The following is a 13065-nucleotide window of genomic DNA, read 5'->3' on the forward strand; positions in this document are numbered from 1 at the left end:
AGGAGCACCAGAGGAAGTCGAGCAGTTTGGGGAAGACACGTTTTCATGGCCAAACTCACTGTTTCTGATGCAAACACAGCATCCTGGATTGTCTCTGCTTTGTCTGTGTGTTTGTTTAATATTCATCAACACCCTGTCTCCTGGGGCTCGGTGTCACAACCATTATCCTTCCATTTGCGGCTGGCTGCAGCTTCCCGTGGAGACCAGTAGTGCCTCTCCTTAATTGGCTGGTAGGGTCAGCAGCATTGACATGCACATTCCTGCCATCTTCCCTTCCCCCCTCCTTGACATCTTCCCCCTTCCCAATATATTTCCTAGAGCAGAGGGGCAGCAGAACAAGGAGGAATTAGAAGGTCTTGCGTAAGAAATGAAACCTGCTCAGGATTGCAGCTCCTTAGCCAGAGGCTCGTTCTCAAACCGATGTTTTCTAAGCCCTTTGAGAGGGCACCTCCATTTTAAACTGATGGAGAAAAGAACAGCCCTGCATTTATGGAGCTATTGGCCAGCAAAGTGGCTACTCATGATTTCAGTATTCTTAGCATTTACAGGCAATGAGGACTGTATACTAGTGAGAGAAACCACAAGTTACGAGTTACACTTAAATGTCAGTACCCACCATCTCCCTGTTCTCCTGACACCGCATGCTGTGTGTGATCTGAGTCTCTGAAGAACCTTTCTCTAAATCTTGGACACGAATCTGTTGAGGGTTAGGTTTGTGTTGCTTTCAAAACAGTCAAGGAAGAAAGCCTTTTACTATTCGTAAATAGCTACAAAGTATATAAGCAAAACTACAAAAATAACAATGATCTTTTAGGAAAATACGATACATTTTTTAATAAGCTGTAGTTCCACCATATCTGTGTGTATTTTCTACTCCTAGTTTTAACTGTACCATTCTCAGAATAACAGGTTACCATCAATGGGGCCTAAAGTATAACCTGGAGTGTCAAATATTAGACTTAGGAGAGAAAGAATGCACAAAGGAAGAGGGGAAAAAGAAAAAAACAAAACAGGGTTGGGAAAAGGAAAGTGTGCCTCCACAGGGGAGCGGAAGAGCGTCTCCAGAGAAGGCCTGGCGTACCTTTCCATAATATCAGTGCCACACATTTCTTTTAGCCCTGAGTTTCATTATGGTATACTAAAAATAATAATACAAAAAAGATAAGCAGTTATTTTATGGCAGACCCTTGACACTGTGAAATGGGTAGTGACAAAGAGAAAAGAGGAGTCAAGGTCCTGGGTGGTCCTCAAGCCAGATCATTACTCCAAAAGACAGGTGGTATTATCCCACCTAAGGCTGTGATTCAGCAAGAATGGATAAAGGTTAGAATAAGACAAGTTGGTAAGATAGTTTGTAATGAAGAACTAAAAACAAAAAGACTGCTTTACCTTCTCTCTATCTTTAAGATTTTGGAATTGGAACTTCAGAGGCTGGACTCCTAGTATCGTACCTACCTGTGTGAGAAGAGAGGTGGAGGTCACGAATGCCCTTGGCTTTCCTTCCTGTCCCGCAGACCAGATCTCATAGGTTCTTTCAGTTTCCATTCTCAGCTCACCTGTTTTGAGGGGGAGCTGCTTAGTAGCAGTCTGGTTCCTTAATAAGAAATACTTGCTGTGATTCTAATGCCTGGCTGCCGGTGGTGATCCCCTGGACAGCACAGGGTAGGAAGTGAGAGATCAGTATTTTGAATAAGCAGCCCAGGTGGTTCTTTACATGCACCCAGGAGCGGGCACCCCTTATATCCTGCATTGGCTTAGTAGCTCCCCAGCTGCTGTCACCCTTGTTGGTTGGTGGACTGGTGGATGTCGGCTCTGAGGGGCTGAGACCCCTTGGCTCCTAACTCTGCTGGCTGCACTTGTCGAGATCTGCTGGCCTAGTGCCAGAGTGGAGGCTCACAACTTTGCTCTGATGCAGACTCACTGGGGTGCAGTAGTGGTACCTGGAGAGCCCCACTGTGGCCGCTCTCGCCTGCTGCTCTCAGTGGCTCTGGCCCTACACGCCCAGCGTTTCTTTGGTTCAACATCCCAGTGGGAAGCAGGACGTGTCAGCCCTCTGAAACCCTGGGGAACCCTCACTTCTCCAGTTTTAGGGGATCCACAAGGGCGTGTGCCCACCGGTCATTATAAACAAGGAAACCAGGAAGCAGAATTTAATCGCCAGTTTGGGGCCATTTGTCCGGCATAGCAGATCAACACTTCTCCACTGGTTTATGTGGAAAACCAGATCTGAGTAGTTACAAGCGGGGGATGGAGTGTTAGCGATGTTTTTGAATGTCAGTGGGGCGCCAGTTTGGAACCTGGTTATTTGCATGCATTAATCTTCACAACAAGCTGTGAGGAAGGTGGAGTTTTTCCTTGTAGAAGCAGCATGCCACAGACTCTTAAGGAGCTTTGCAAATTTACACGAGTATTAGGTAGTGGGAACTGCGATTTGGGCTTTGGTTTGCTTAACACAGAGTTGGTAGCTTTCTTACCGTGTTGGTGGAAGGATTTGCAAGAATAGAAAGGTAGCTCCTTAGCATGTTGAAAGATGACTTCCTTTCTTTAGAACAGCCTGATGTAAACAAGATGCACAAGGTCAGAAAATTGAACCAGTACAGAAGTTTGTAAAATGAAGAATGAAAGCCTCATTCTGTCCACTCTCCATCCTGCTAATTGCTTTCTTTGATGGTAATCACTATTAAATTTCTTCCAACTCTATATAAATGTTAACATATATTGGCACAAAGATCCAAAAATATTATCCTTTTTAAAAATTTGTACCAAGAGAGTATACTCTGTACCTTAGAGTCAGGACAGCACAGATGCAAGCGTGGGCCTGGGTTCAAATGTGGTCTCTTCTTATCATGTATAAGGCATTGAGGCAGTCACTCTCTGCCTCAGTTTCCTCATCTGTAACATAGGTTATTCTGATTGAATCTGATAATGTTAAGAATATGGAGCATTGCCTGGTGCATAGTAAATGCGGAATGAATGTAAACTCTTACTCTGAATCTTGCTGTTTTTTTTTTTTTTGTAAACTTAAAAATAGATCTACATTTCCTATTTTTTCCCCTAAAAAAATAAATGAATTTAGCACATTATCAAAATGTGCCCTTCTTGTTATCTTCCAGTGCTGCAGGGCCTGGTTAGTGGAAAACATGGCTGTGGTTGTGCGCTGCCTAGCTTTTAGGATAGGAATGAGACCATGTGGTGCTTTGTGAGTTTAAAGAGATCTTCTAGGTATGTTATATTTGATCTTATAAGCTAGCCTATGATGTGGTTTGGACCAGTGCTTTTTGCAAATGAGGAAGCCAAGTCTCAAAAGGATTCAGCAGACTTGCTGTAGGTCACATAGCCTCCTCTAGAGCTGTTACGATGCCCAGCACTCTGTCTCCCTTTGATACTGCAAAGAACTCTGTGGGCCACCTGCGGTGGGGAACTCCTGTTATCTTCAGCTGAGGAGGGCTGGGGTGCTGAAAGTGTTTCCCCCATGGGGGGATAGGTTTGGTCAGATCTCTCCACACCCCTTTTCCTGTAAAGAGTGACACATATTTTCAGGGCGGTCCCTATGATTAGAGATGCATGGTAGGGATGCCGGAGAGATAAAATCAGGAAGGGGGTGTGGTGCAGTTGTGCACCAAAGAGAGCCATGAGGCAGGGCAGGAAATGTGGTCTTAGCGCCTCCACTGTTTAAAATAATGCCTTAGTTTTAGATGTTTTCTAGGTTCACTGCTGAAGATTTAGGGCCAGTGAGGGTAAGTGGCAGTCCCAGGTCACCCCGCTGGTTAATAGCAGAGCCACAACCAGATAGGGAGGGTCCGTCATGAAAGAATTAGTACTCAGGTCTGTCAGAACTCTTTCCTCAACCCAGGCAACCAGCCTTCAGCAGTGGTGTTCCTTTAGCAAGGAAAGCTTCAGTATAGTGCTGTCCAGTAAAAGCATTATGTGAACCACATAGGTAATTTTTAATTTTCTAGTAGCCATATTAAAAAAAGTTAAACATTTTTAATAACATTTAATCCAATATACCTAAACTATTTCTTCAGTATGAAATTAATGTAAAAAATTATTCTGGTTTTTTTTTTTTTTCATATTGCCTTCAAAATCCTGTGTGTATTTTACATTTACAGTACATCTCAATTTGGACCTGAGGCTAGTGGCTACTATATAGGACAGCATAGCTCTCAGAGGGTAGGGTCTGGTTAAAATACACATTGTTCAGGTTGCTTTGAAACAAAGACCATGAGTCTTGGCCCTTGGCAACGTTGCAGTGTACATTTTGGTTAAACTCTCTTAGACTAAGGAAACTGGGTGAACTTTGCTTTAATACGTGCAACAGAAAAATCTAATTTTTCAGAGCCTGTAATTTAGGAGTTGGCGATTCACATTATAAAAATAATTCATTGTACAGACTTTAAATGATAAATTCTTGTAGTACATTTGTGTTTCCTTCTAGTGTATTAACTATTTCACCAAAAAAAAAAAAAAATCCAAGGAACTGAGAAGTTTTATTAGGTACTTTGATACTTGAGGATTAGGAAGTTTAAAAATTTCAGACAAAAGTAGGTCAATGGTCCAATATGGTTTGAATGATTAAAATTTGATTTTCTCAAAACTTTTTAGGAGTACTTTATTGCTTACCAAGTGTTAACCCGAATGGCATTTTAAATCAGTGAGCGTGATAAACATCAAGCAGCAAGGAGAATTGGATTCTAGTCTCCACTCTAGTTGTAAATTGACTCTCAGAGAAATTTCTTAGGTTAGATCTATTTCTAAAAATCTAAAATCACTTCTTTAAAAAAAATACAACAACATGAATTTAAATATCACTAGTTTTTAATGGTTATCAGATATGCAACCTCTTTCTGCTCAGGTCTACAGCTCTTCATTCATAGTGTTATTTCTTTGGAAAAGTCAGATTCAACTAAGATTATTTTGATTTGTAGACTCTTCCCTCTTCCTATATTTTACAGCATCTTTTCAAAGCACTATATCTTGCCCAAATATTAGAGAGGAATAAATAAAGATATGAACCAGAACAAAATAAATCGATGGAGACAGCATGTAATAAAAATCCGTAGAACTATAGTAAACACAGAGTAAAGTGACTGGACAACCAAACCCCATTGCGAATCCAATACTTACTTCCCCTCCTCTCTTTTCTATTCCTTTCTTTCTGTTATTCAAGAGTAGTTATTATTTACTATATTCAAGGTACTTCTATTTATAGCTAAAGTGTGTAGTCTCTAATTCCTATTACAACAAAGAAATGTCTTGTTGAGCAGATGCATGTTTTGACATTTTATATCCTTAAAAGTAGCTTTAGAAGATATTTATTTCTTAGAATTATTGAATTTAAACATGGAAGCTTCCTTCTTTATTAAGCTTTGTTGACTCCGTAACATCTTGAATTCCTTTTTCTTTAGGGAAGCCTTTTCTAATTATTGCAGTCAAAAATCCTCTCTGTTCTTCTGAGTCTTAAATCACATGCAGGAAGGACTATGAGTTTGGAAGCCCAGGGTGCACATCTGGGTTTCAGCACCTTCTGGTTCCATGGCTTGAGCAGGTCACTCAGTTGGCTTCCCTGAACCTTAGTTTCCCCATTTGTAAAATTAAAACTACTATTGCTTGTCAGACACAATTGTCATGAAGGTAAAATGAAGTATCCAAAGTCTCTAGCATAGCGTATGGTATGTGTTCAGTGCATGTTTTAGAGTGAATAAATAATTGAATCTGTGACACCTGTTAGCTCTCTATTGCGTTTGAAGAGTTTTGGTTGAATGTAGAACTGACTTGGTGTAGGTGTATTAGTGGCTTTAGTTATTTGATTGATTTTTTAAGGTGGAGAAAGGGAAAGGAATAAAGTGGGAGTCAAAACAAAGGAGAGTGGGTGAGTTGAGGAGAGCACGAGCCTTTTGCACCATAAACGGCTGCACATCACATTTTTTTAGGGGTGCAGGAGTAAATAGTACATGAAGTAGCTGGATACTGAAATAAGACTGTCTTCAGAAGCATGACGAGTTCAGAAAGCTTGTAAAACTTCTGTTCTAATAGTAGTCCTCCCTTTTTATATCTCCCCATAAATTTGAGATGAAAAAAACATTTTCTACTTAAAATTATTTTTAATTACTACTGGACCAGTAATACCCTGGAGTGGGGTTTATTGTTTTTGCTATGAAACTGGGAGAGCATGCTTGGCAAAAGTGCCCTACTGACTGGCTTTTGTGCTATGGCTCAGTATAGGTCTGGCAGTTCTGTTGATAGCCTTCAGGTGGATTTTCTCCTGGGCGTGGGGTTGAGGTGGTCATGCCTTCAAGGTGGGGTAACTGGGAAAAAACATGGTGGGTTGGAGACACTTGACCAGATCCCTGGTCAGTTAATGTTCATTCACAGAGGCAGTCAGTGGAGGTTTCTAGTTTTGTTTTTGTTTTTGTTTTTTTTTACATATTCATGGATTGCTAGAGGTGGAAAGGACCTTTACTAGTTCAGTTGTCTCATTTCATGAACTAAGAAACTTGAACCCTGAGTGGTTCAGCAGCCCACCTGAGGTTGCACAGTGAGTTAGGAGCAGAGTTGGATAAAACCCAGGTCCCCAACTCACCTTCAGCTGCCTCTGAACACCGATCTATGCCATTGTCCTGCCATGGAACGACACCCCACCATCTTTTATTTTATTCCCTTTTTTCCTGATGTGTTTGAAATTATAAAATTTGAAATTTGAAATTGCAAAAGTAAAACATGCTGCTGTAATAAGTTAAAAAATACAAGATACATAAAGAGAAAGTTAATTCCTTATCACCCATTTAAAACACTATTCTGTTTTTGTAACTGAAGTATCTTGGGCATCACTTAAATGCAACATATATTTATCCAATTCTTTTTAATTGTTGCATAATTCCTCAGTTAGGATGACTGTTGTTTATTCAATAATTCTTCTATTGATGGTCATGCAAGTTGGGTGATTTTATTTTGCCAAAGTCAAATAATGTTACAGTGAACATCCTTGGCTATATAGCTGGTGATTTTTTTCCCCATAAAATAGATTCCCAAAATGAGATAGCTAGTTCTAAGGACATGTGTGATAGCTACTGTCTGATTACTTTTCAAGAAGATTGTTGTAGCTTCTCTGTCATTCACATTTATCATCATCAATGCTACATTTGTTTTTATTCTTTCCATCCATTTTTTATTTATCATTTATTATACTTTGTTACTGTTTACTCTTTTTCCTTTTGCTACATAGTCAGATTTCTCCTCATTTCTCTACTCACCTCTTTAACATGGCGGTTTTTTGCTTTTCTACCCTATTAGTGGTTATTTTCCCACTTTGTAATATCAGAACAGCTATAATTAAAAATTCTTTATTAAGTTATAAAAATTAAATAAAAAGTATTCACCTACCTTGGGTTTTACCTACACAGGTTAGAATTTTTAATTATCTATTAAGTTTTTTTTCATATTGTATGCTTCTTAATATTTAAACTGAAAATTAGATGATCCTAGTCGTATTTTTTTATCCCATTACATTGTACCACTTTTCGCTTTCGTCTTTGTCTTCCATGTCTTGAGATCTCTGTCTAGTTAGAGCCCATCTTCCAAGCTTTCCTCGGATTGGGTTTATTGGTTAAGCAGTTTCTTAGTTCTTACATGTTTAAAAAAGTTTTTTTTGGTCTTCCCTGACAGGTGAAGAACATTTTGATTGGTCTTTTTCTCTCACTAGTCATTGTTGCACTGCGCTCTAGTTTCTAGTATCGCAGTTGAGGAGTTTGTTGCTAATCCGATTCTTTTTCTTCTGTAAGTCCTCTGTTCAATTTATTTGAATAACTAAATTTTTTTTCTTCCTCTTTAGAGTCTCTGATGGCTGATACTGAAAAGATTGCAGAATAGGTTGTAGATGAAGCAAAGCCAAGCTTATTGCCTTCTGCAATAAAGGAGACCACAGCATCGAGCGTTGGGGAGGAAGGACAGAGATGGGGGATTTATGAGGTTTGTTATAGTCCAGTGTGAAGCATGTTGTTCAGTGCAAGGACATGAAATTTGAGAATGTTTTTGATAAAATAAGTTAAGACTGGTGGGCTGAGTAAGGGGAACTTACTCTCCTAAGCATTAGTTGAGGTGTCTGTTGTTCAGATAAATGGGTTTCTGGAAGATTCTTGAAACCAACTAAAATTATTATTTTGTCTACCTGGGTGAGCGTTGCTTGAAATAGTAAAGTTATATGAATCCAGACAGTTGAATAGTAAAGTCATGTTAGTGCACATTAGTAAGATATGTGGTTGCAGATGATTTAAATATTTTATAAGTCTAGGCATGTGTCTTTCTTTTCTTCATTAATACTGCCTGAGCTTGTTGTGAGCCCTTTCAGTCTTGAGAATTATCCCTTCTTTCAGCTCAGGGAGGTTTTCTTTTGTCCTCTCCCTCCCTTCTAATTATTTCTTCTTTGTTCATTACTGTGTCTCCTCCAGGGAAACCTGTTTTCTGCATGTTCTGTCTCCTGGTTATATATTCCATGTCTCTGGAATTTTTTCTTATGATATCTATTTGATCTTTCAGAACACTGAATGGGTTTGTATTTTTTTTTTAGTAGTAACCATCTCCTTTTCCATTTTGCCTATTGACATTTTAATATCAGAAATCATGTTTTGTGGTTTTAGAGAACCTTTTCTTGTATTCTGACAGTATCTCCTTGAAAGTCCCTGTTGCCTTATTTTCTTTTGTCTTTTCACAGATACTTTTTGTTCTGGTTATTAATCTTGGTTTTTCTCATGTGGTTGAAACCTGTTACATGGGTCATCATTTTTCTTTGTTTTTGCACGGGTATCTGTTCCTCAGGCAGGCTAAGAAGATTCTTGGGCAGTGGTAAATCAAGTACTCAAGGATAAAAACATGGTGAGAATGAGCCTTCAAACCTGAGACCCATCACCGGAATTATGACGAGACCACTTGGTCCTCAAGAGCAGTTCAGCTCATCAGTACACTGACCCTCCGGCTTTCTGGGGTCATTAGGGTTGGACAGACCCACCAGCTAAAGTGTCTTCCCAAGCAGAATCAACTTAGATTTCTGGCCAGGTCAGTTTAGGAAACTTTAAAATCTATGGTTAACCCAGGTGGGTCCTTTGGCACATAGGGGTTTTAAGAGCACTCTCTGCAGGCATTTTGAGAGAACTCTGGCTTCAGGCCCATTTTCTAGCTCTTCCTGTATAGTGTGGGAGCATTTTGAAACACAAGTTCTAGAGCCAGACAGCCTAGGTTTTAATCCTGGCTCTGCCATTTACTGTCTGTGTGCTCTTGGGAAAACTACTTAACTAATTATCTTATCTCTAAAATGAGGATAATAATAACACTTATCTTCTTGAATTGATATGAGGATTAAATAAGTTTAATCTTCATGGAAAGATGTAGTGCTCTTAGAACAGTGCCTAGCACATGACAAATATTTAGTAAATATTAGCTCTTATTATCATTTCCAACTGATGGGGCTGCTGTGAGGATTAAGTAAAGTAAAAATAAGTGCCAATAAATGTTAGTACGATTAATTATTTTATGTGATACTGACTGAAAACACAAGACTTATTAGCCCCAAATGCATTAGTGCAAAAAAAAAAAAAAAATCAATCAAGTGTTGTCAGTTGTCCCCTATTGCTCTTTAGAGCAAAATAATCTAATCCATGTTATTCATGGCATTTTGTTAACATGTTGTCTGTCTCCTTCAGTCTCGAACAGTTACTCAGTACTTTGCATGACCTTACTAGTTTTGAAGAGAGTAGGTCAGGTATTTTGTACAGTGTCTCTTAATTTGGGCTTGTCTGATGTTTGTTCAGTATTAAATTCAGGTTAAATATCTTTGGCAGGAAACACACATAAGTGGTGCTGTATTTGTTTTTGTCACATCCTTTCAGCTGGTACATGATGTCAGTTTATCCCACTACTGGTAAAGGGGTAGAGACTGATATTTAGAGACCAAAGATCTGGGCACTAGGTGTGATCATTGCTATCAAGTTGTCACTGCTCTCCTACTCTCTCAGTGGGGAGACCTTGAGTAATGGGATGCGCACACACACACCCCTATATTTATCTACACATATTAAATCATGAACTCACACTGGTACCTCCTGGTCCATGGGTTTATTCTTTTTTTCTCCTTTTCCATATTTGTAACTCCTTCTCTAGCAATAGAAATCTGGCTCCTATTATTCCCACCCAGTATATTTACTTACTGCTTAATCCTTCTGTATGTAACCAGTCTCCCAGTTCTGCCTGGCTGCTGCCTTGCTTGGCATCCATATTTGCACAGATACCTGTTTGGCTCAACCTCCAGCCCCACCACATGACTACCTTGCTCAGCCCTGAGCCTGCTGTCCATCTCTAACAAGTATTGAGGAAGAGGAAGGGACCTAGTGGCTTTTCAATGAGATTTTTTTATTATTCAGGAAGGAAGAGAGAGGAAAGGAATAATGTGTTTGGCTCCTCTAAGTGTGTGAGAAATGAAAGCAAAATATCATCATTGATGTCAGGGCCATGCATTTTTAATCCGATACCACTCTCTGTACTACGGAATCACGGCTGCAGGTACGACTTAGCTGTAACACCGTTGTCATCTGACAGAAGTAGGGTCACCTACTCTATGCAAACACATATTATATTTTGGGTGAGGGAGTTTACCTGTACTTCACTTTATTTACTTTCTTAAAATTTCATTGTTAAATGGGTACATTTTCTGTCTTTTAAGGTGGTTGTACACGTTTTTAAAAAATCCTTTTCTCAATTCTGAAAAAAAAAATTCTCACAGAATAAGGGCTTGATCATTATATGATACAATGACACAGAAGTCTGGGAACATGTGCTGTGTCTTACCCACTAGGAGTACCCCCTGGGAAAAGAACCATTTGTACCAAGTGGGACTTTCTAGTTGAGGAAACTAAGAAGTTATTGTGTTAACAATGGAGACTCTTAAGAGCTCCAGATAACAAGCTAGTTCCATGGTACACTGGGATAAGCTTCAAGATGTGCCAGAGGCAAGGGTGGAAGGAAGTACAACAGTACAGGGAGATTGAAGGTGGGTATGAAATAACTTTACACTGGAAATTTTTGAGGATATACTATTTAACATATATGTTTTACATATCTAACTTGTAACAGGAAGACAGAAGTAATAGAGTATTTTGGTACATGCTTTGACTCTTCATGAGGATCTGCATTTGTAGACTGAAAATAATTGAGTATTACCATTAATCCGATTATCCATAGTTGTATAGTTGTACTTTAAAAATGACCTAAAACTACCCAGAATATAGTGGCTTGAAACAACAGCAATTGTATTATGTTTCATGGTTTGTAGATCAGTACATTGAGCAATTTTTCTCCATGTAATGTTAATTGTGGACTTGTTGGTGTTGATCAGGCTGTTGGGCTGTTCTGAAGGGGCTATATGAGGTCTCCATTCACAGGCTTGGCATCAGGACAGAGGGCTAAAAGGTTGAGCTCAGCTAAGCCCCGTTCCTCCTTATGTAGTCTTTTTACATGGTCTCTTTAGCATGGTGGTTAGACTTCTTTCATGATGGCTCAAGGTTCCATCATGAAAGAAGTTGTTTTAAAGACTACGCTGGACCTGTCTCAGCAACACTTCTGCAGTAGTCTGTCAGTGAGAGCAGTCGTAGGCTAGCCCACAATCAAAGAGAGGGAAGTTAGACCTCTTGATGAGAAGAGTCGAAAAATTAGCAGCAATCTTTACTGTACCACACTTTGAAAAATTGTAAGTAGAAATGAATGAATTTTTATTTCTATATTATTATTATTTATGCCTACAGCGCCTAGTCTTCCTAGGTGGTCTCCCATCCAAGGACTAACCAGGCCCAACACTGTTTAGCTTCTGAGATCAGACATCAGGCTTGTTCAGTGTGGCATGGCCATAGACCATGGACCGTAGCTCCACTGGGGAGTGAACCCAGGACCTTCTGTATGTAAAGCAGACGTGCTAACCACTACACAATAAACTTCTATATAAAATAGAATGTTTATTGTTTTTAGCATGGATTTATAATTGCTAATATTAAACATAGTACATTTAAAATTTTGAAATATAGTCTTTTCGTTAATCAAAGTTCAAATGGTTATACCTTAAGTGAGGGATTATGTCTATAAAGCACAAATCCTTGGCTTAACACATGTTCTGCTCTGTAAGGTTTATGAGCTTTAAAAATATAAACATTTAAATGTCCTGAATAAAGCAAGATTATTAATGAATTCTCAAGATTACATTTTCAGTATGTATAATCCACTTTTATTTTTACTTTAAAAACTTAAAGGTTGTGGTTGTGATAATGTTTTATATGTTTTATATTGCCCAATGTCTCAGTATTGTGACCTATAATCACTAGAATGGATATAATGGGATTTCTGTTCACTTTATGTCCCTCATAACATGTGAAACTTTTTGAGCTCAAAGGTTAATTTCTAACATCTTACTGGAAAAAAAAATCAAATCAGATTTGTAGACAAGCTGGAGCGACTAAGAGAATTCCTGAATACCCTTCCCTCAGCTTCCCCTAATGTTAATATTGTAAGTAATCATGTATATTTCCCCAAACCGGGAAATTAACATTTTTATGAAAATAGCTATATTTTCAAAAGAAAACAATTTAGTGAGAAACATGCCATTGTTTTTATATCTTTGTGCATTAATATCTGGCTTAATAGACGATAGCTGGGGGGAAAAGGGAGAGACAGACAGACAGACAGAGAGACACATACACAGAGAGACACACCCAGCCAGCCTCCAGACATTCCACTCATCTCAGGTGAGATGTCACTATATCAGTGAAACCATCTTGAGTGCTCAAGTCCAGGTGAACCTCTCTAGCCAACATCAGAGAAGATACTAGTTGTTTCTCCCAAGCCCTACCCAAATTATAGAATTATGAGCAAATCGCAGTTGTTTCTTTAAGCTACTAAGTTTCAAGGTGATATTGTTACATAGCAATAGATAAGAGAAACAGGAGATGAAAATCTCAGAAAAGTTAATCAATGTGAACAAATTTTTATACATGACAAATATAAGCAGCACTTTGACAAATAAACACATTT

At 38.9% G+C, this 13065-nt stretch overlaps 1 protein-coding gene and 1 pseudogene across 5 annotated transcripts in view; one reads left to right on the top strand and one right to left on the bottom strand.

Annotated features, from left to right (window-relative positions):
* The window catches only part of EPB41L4A (erythrocyte membrane protein band 4.1 like 4A), a 211479-nt gene that overhangs the window by 55714 nt on the left and 142700 nt on the right, over positions 1–13065 (top strand). The window lies entirely within an intron of this gene.
* LOC118607631 lies at positions 11781–11896 on the bottom strand (annotated as a pseudogene).

This window comes from Rousettus aegyptiacus, unplaced genomic scaffold (assembly GCF_014176215.1).
Source record: "Rousettus aegyptiacus isolate mRouAeg1 unplaced genomic scaffold, mRouAeg1.p scaffold_m13_p_8, whole genome shotgun sequence".
Classification (NCBI taxonomy): domain Eukaryota; kingdom Metazoa; phylum Chordata; class Mammalia; order Chiroptera; family Pteropodidae; genus Rousettus; species Rousettus aegyptiacus.